At 43.4% G+C, this 6000-nt stretch overlaps 1 protein-coding gene across 10 annotated transcripts in view; it reads right to left on the minus strand.

Moving 5' to 3' along the window:
- WDR89 (WD repeat domain 89) overlaps positions 1–5736 on the minus strand; it is a 39762-nt gene extending 34026 nt beyond the window's left edge. For 3 of the 10 annotated variants that reach the window (XM_003987723.6, XM_019833113.3, XM_006932906.5), the window contains exon 1: positions 4437–4646. The gene's annotated coding sequence lies outside the window, so the exon portion shown is untranslated. Of the gene's footprint in view, positions 1–3581 lie in introns of all 10 variants that reach the window. The other 7 variants (XR_006599676.1, XR_006599675.1, XR_006599673.1 and 4 more) reach the window with 5 other exon arrangements.
- Positions 5737–6000: the final 264 nt, after the last annotated feature.

The following is a 6000-nucleotide window of genomic DNA, read 5'->3' on the forward strand; positions in this document are numbered from 1 at the left end:
GAGAGAGATAGTACAAATGGGGAAGGGGCAGAGAGACAGAGGGAGAGAGGATCCAAAGTGGGCTCTGTGCTAACAGCAGAGAGCCCAATGTAGGGTTCGAACTCACGAACCATGAGATCATGACGAAGTTGGATGCTTAACCGACTGAGTCACTCACTCAGTGCCCTACTGGGAGAATTTTTTAAAACATCAGTTACATGATTAGTCATCAGGAAAATGCCCAATAAACTGTACTTTGTACAAAAAATAAAAATTTCATAGCCTACGTGCCTAGGGCATCTGACTTCAGCTCAGGTCATGATCTCATAGTTTGTGAGTTCTGGTCTTAAGTCGGGCTCTGTGCTGACAACTCAGAGCCTGGGCCAATTTCACATTCTGTGTCTCCCTCTCTCTGACCCTCCCTGCCCACACTCTGTCTCTCTCTGTCTTCTTCAAAAATAGACATTAAATTTTTTTTTCTAGCCTATAAACTGTATACTATACCCTCACATCCCTAAGTCAGGTGACACGCATTGGACTCGCAAAGAAGATGACCTAAAACTAGTTTTGCAACCAGTAGCTTGACGTCCATTTTCAGGGAATAAAATCACCAAAGTGAAAACACTTAAAAAAGAATCTCTTTAGAAGTTATTTGTGAAAAAATATTGTGGAATTCTCTACTTGTTCCCATTTTACCCAAGCATGAGTAGCTCAATGTAGACTATGGATATAGAATCCACACTTGGCAAAGTCTAAGACTGTGGCTGGCTACCTCCTCAGAGAACAAAAGAAAATGGCTGCATTACATGGTTATTGGTCTGTACATCTAGACTTTGTCAGGGCAAAGGATACGAAGCTTTTTCCTGCGGACCTATGATAGCATTGGTATGGGGCCAGCTTAAAAAGTACTTTGTCCAAAAAGGTTGTCTAGAGACATGTGGCTGCCATGGAGAGCTCACAGGGTGAAGAAACTAAACGCTGCAGGCTGAGAACAAATCTTAAGCAGCTAAGTATCACAGCAGAGACTAATTCATCAGCAGATCACTAGTGAGGCACACAACTAGACATCAGGTGTCACTTTGTATCAGAGTTCTAGCCCAAGCAACATGAGAAAAAGTAATGTAGGTCACTTCCAGGCCTTGCCCATATAGATGGCCCACATGTGCTTCTCCTTCCAACTCCATACACAAGGCACAGAGATCTTTACTGAATAGTTCTCACGTAATGAATGCCTACTCAGAGCTGGGCTCTTTTTCATCTTCATTCATACTGAATGGTAACAAACCTGACTCATGAGATCCTGTCTCCTAATTATGATTCCTAAGCAGACACAAGAGCAACAGTTGGGCTATCTTCTTCTGAAAATATGACCAAAACCTAAAGTCATCAGAGCTGCTGTCTTGCTGGGGGAATTGGAGAGTATCAATGATGAGGGACTGTCAGTCCAGTTCTCCATGAAGCTGAGTGCACATTCTAGCCATAGGAACAATGGGACCTAGAGTAGTTATCGGGTTGCTTAAATGGCTTCCTTATAATGAATCCCCATCATCTGAGGTCATGCTTCTTAAACCGGAGGACACATCAATGACTAGAGTAAACTGGCTATTATAAGCCACAAGTCTAAATCCCTAGAATAGCAAAGTTATGATGTGGCAACTATTTCAGAAGAATATCAAACACAGCATATTGTGAAGTGGAATACAAAAATCACATGAGTTTTTAAAATAGAAGAGTAGGGGCACCTGGGTGGCTGTCGGTTGATCGTCCGACTTTGGCTCAGGTCACGATCTCGCGGTCCGTGAGTTCGAGCCCCGTGTCAGGCTCTGTGCCAACTGCTCAGAGCCTGGAGCCTGTTTCAGATTCTGTGTCTCCCTCTCTCTCTGACCCTCCCCCGTTCATGCTCTGTCTCTCTCTGTCTCAAAAATAAATGTTAAAAAAAAATTAAAAATAAAATAAAATAGAAGAGTAAAATTCAAAGAAATTTCATTCTTTGAAGGTGTTAATGCAGGCTTTGTGTTCAGCTATCACTGGAATATTCATTTACCACTATTTTCCTGAGGAAAAGTTAGAGAAGTACCAACCTATGTGAAATGAACTTAGTTCATTTCACAGCAATCTGGAAGTCTTTTTTTCCCCCCCCTTATAGCACATCCTGTTAGACTTTAAGCCACACTAGAATAGGATGTTTTACCCTTCTTTATATCCTTTGTAGTAAACCTAAAAGATGGCCCTCAAAGATACCCAAAACCTGATTCCTATAAATGGTTCCATACATAAGGAGTTATGTAACTAAGATCTTGGGAAGGAGAGATTATTTTGGATTATCTAGCTGAACCTAAATGTAAGCACAAGTGCCCTCATAAGAGGAAGGCAGAGGAAGATTTGACCACAAGAGACAGCGTGATGATGGAAGCAGAGATTGGAGTTCTGTGCTTGGAAGATGAAGGCACCATAAGCCCAAGTAATATAAGCAGCCACAAGAAGCTCAAAAGGGCAAGGAAACGAATCTTCTGCTCAGATCTTCCAGGAGGAACTGGCACCGAGAAAAGTAGTCATGTGAGCTGAGCTATTTTCACTTTATGCTATCTATGCCCATCCAAGGTGGAATACAAACCAGATGAGTAACACACTTGCATTTATAGGAAACACTGTCCTGAACCCTGAATAAATAGGTAAGAGGGGCCATACAGGCTTAAGACGAAGTTTGGAGTTTCCAGACTGGTGACCATGGGAAGACTGGAGACAGTAATATACCTAGAAAGGGCATGGAAGCTTCGCACCCTTTCTGCACACCTTGCTCTATGCATCTCTTCCATCTGGCTGTTAGGTCATATGCTTTATCATATCCTCAATAAGCTGATAAATGGGGGTGCCTCCGTGGCTCAGTCGGTTAAGCGTCCGACTCGATTTTGGCTCAGGTCATGATCTCACGGTTGGTGAGCTCGAGCCCTAAGTCTGGCTCTGCGCTGCCAGCACGGAGCCTGCTTGGGATTCTCTCTCCCTCTGCCCCTCCCCCGCACCTTCTCTTTCAAAACAAACGTCAAATGAATAAGCTGATAAATGTTTGTGAAGTCGATCAAGAGAGACACTGGTGGAAGCTCTTCAAGCAGGGGTTATTAAAGCCTACAGTGCTGGAAGCCATGCAACCAAAGCCTCTGCCAGGTCATCCTTTGTTGATGATGAAGAACATCATGGACACCGCGCATTGCAAGTGTTACTCATCAAGCCAGACAACAGATGATGGAAAATCTGGTTGAAAGCATCCTGGTCTCTCTCAATGGTCTTCCCATTCCTAATCAAGTGCTACCTAAATGATTTATTAAGGCTGAGGGTTCAGTGGGATTGAAAACAGCAGACTAAATGGGGGGGGGGGGGAGGGGGAATCTTAAAAAAAAAAAAAAGGTAGTTCACGCTTACGTGATAGCAGGCTGCATATTACCACTGCTTTATACATACAGAATATATAAAAATATCTATCAAAAAAATCTATGCTATTTAATGCTAGTCTGGCCTCCACAGGAAAGAATCTGAAAAGCAGAAAGACATAGAAACTTAACATCAGTAATTTATATATTATATCCAGTCTCTAATTTGGTCCTTACAACTCTAGGTAGTAGTCATGTCTGGTATTGATTTCAATTCTGCAGTTGAGGAAGATGCGGCTGAAAAGGTGGAAGCGGCTCCTAGTCCAAGGTCTTCTACCAGATGATCTTTTACATCGATAATATCGATATACCTATGGGTATGTTGCACTGGCTTCTGAAATAACTTCAAGCTCGGAAAGAAAACAGAAGCAACATTTTACAACAGCATATTTTAATTTTATGTCCTCGCAAACCGAATGCCACACTCAAGTTTGTCAAGAGACGGGCTGAAGAAAACATGTGGACGAGTTACTAAGCAGTCTGCTCCTTCGCGTGAAAATGAGAACAGGAATACTACTACCCCTTAGATTGCTGTGTGGATTATATGAGATAATATACGCACAGTGCTTAACATAGCTGGTCTCACAGTCTGTGTTATATGTTACAGGACAGCTCTTCCCAAATTAAAATTTGCTTTCCGACCTCGAAAATTAACAAACTCGAGAGGTAAGAAAAGAGCGAGGCACAGGAGAAAAATAAAAACAGGCCCTGGGTACCCTTTCTTGAACACTTGGTGAACGGCGCTTCGCTTTGACCGAAAGATAACCTACAGTAGACGCTGGGGCCAGCGATCCCAAAACCTAACCCGCGTTAAGGACGCGGAGCAGGGACAGCACGGGTGTGGTCCAGGGGCTCCCACCCCGCACCAGAAGCTTCAACACGTGTCTCTCTCCTCCCAGGCCCTCCCCACTTCCCTCAGAACTCCTCGTGCTACAGAATCAGCGACTGCGGCTTTCTAGACTCAACCTACACTGTCGCCGTCCGTCAGAGACCTGCCCGTCAACGAGCCCAACCGGTCCCCGTGAAATATACCTCAACTGCAATCCCTCAACCGGCGCGGGAGGAAACGCGAGGTCTGTCAAGGCGCACAGCGTTACGACCGGAACTCCACCCCCTACGTCTCCGATAGGGTAAACGCGCAAAGGAAAATGCAGAGCATTGGTCAGCAGCAGAGAGGCGGGCCATAGCTCCGGGGAAGCGTGAGAGGAGGGGGGAGGGGCAACGAAGCGCCAGGAGCCAACCTCTCTCCGGATTGGGCGAAAACAGGACGACTGCGCCTGAGTAAACTCAGTTTACGTATAGCCCCGCACAGTACCGCCCCTTTTACGTTACGTTAACGGAAGTTTCAACGATTCATTGGTTGTGATGGTTTACGCCTCCTGGCTGCGTGGCCAATAAAGGGCAAGAATAAAGCGGTTTCCGCCTCTTTTTCGGGCGACTGAGCCATTCAGATGACTTTGGGCAACGTGACTTCCTTCCTTCTTTTGGATGCTGTAACTTCCACTGAGCCAAATTCAGGTAGAGAAATTGTTACAATGACTACGAAGATTTTACTGTGAGTAAGAAATACTTAATAGTTAGGGTCCTGAAATACCCACGTACTCTCATAACTTCTAAGTATGACTTCAGTGTTTGAACGCAAAGAAACTACTCTTTTTGCACCTTTTGCGTCGGCTGTGTCATTGGCCGAAAGAGCTATCAATTTGAAAGAAGCTCTGCCTCCGCCCCAAGGAACTCTAGGATTTGTAGTCCCGGGCGCTCAAGTTCTGTCGCTTTAAATGTGGTTGTTGCTGCTAGGTTCTTCCTTATGATTAACACCCGCTGGCGTTTACTGTGGTTTTGATGTGTTCCGTTGTGCTTTTTATCTTTTCACTGATCAGCACCGTTAAAGCTGAAAGACACTTAGAGAAACTGAAAAGACTTGATGTGTGTTGTAAAGATAAATAGTAGTGTTTGAAACATTTTACAGCTTGTGCTTGGGCGCTGTGCTAGATGTTCGTAAATACCGTATTAAGTGAATAGTAAGCTTGTTGGTTTGTAAAAATTTTGCCATTGCCACAAAACGGTCTTTGATTTTCATATTAGTCTACATTCGCGAATATTTGAAAAGTACCCTAAATTTGGCAGTTGTATATACTGTTTCGGTGTGGGTAGCAGCTGCTCACATAAATCAAGTGTTGATAGGACAAGAAGAACTGGCTGCCGTCATGACAGGAAAATAGTGCTGTAGTTTAAAATGTTAAGCATGACCAATCTCAGAAGGTTACACGCATTGTGCATTATTCAAGATTGCGTTATGAAGTCCATTTTCAATCTTTATGGAAACATTATGTTGGTTTAAGGCAGGGTTTCGCTACATTTATTGAATCATGAACTTTCACTTCCCTGGGCCCATTTGGTAATATTACATCACTTTTGTGTTTGGCAAAAGTAAAAATCAATGTATAAATACCAAAAACTTCTCCTGAGTGGCCTTTTCCCTTTCGACATTTTTTACCCTAATTAATAGGTAATATGAAGTGTTTAATTTGTGTAAGAAAAAAACACGATTTTATGATATATAATAGTTCCACATTCTGGATTTAAAGTTAAGTAC

The sequence above is a fragment of the Felis catus genome, chromosome B3 (genome assembly GCF_018350175.1).
Source record: "Felis catus isolate Fca126 chromosome B3, F.catus_Fca126_mat1.0, whole genome shotgun sequence".
In the NCBI taxonomy this organism is placed as follows: domain Eukaryota; kingdom Metazoa; phylum Chordata; class Mammalia; order Carnivora; family Felidae; genus Felis; species Felis catus.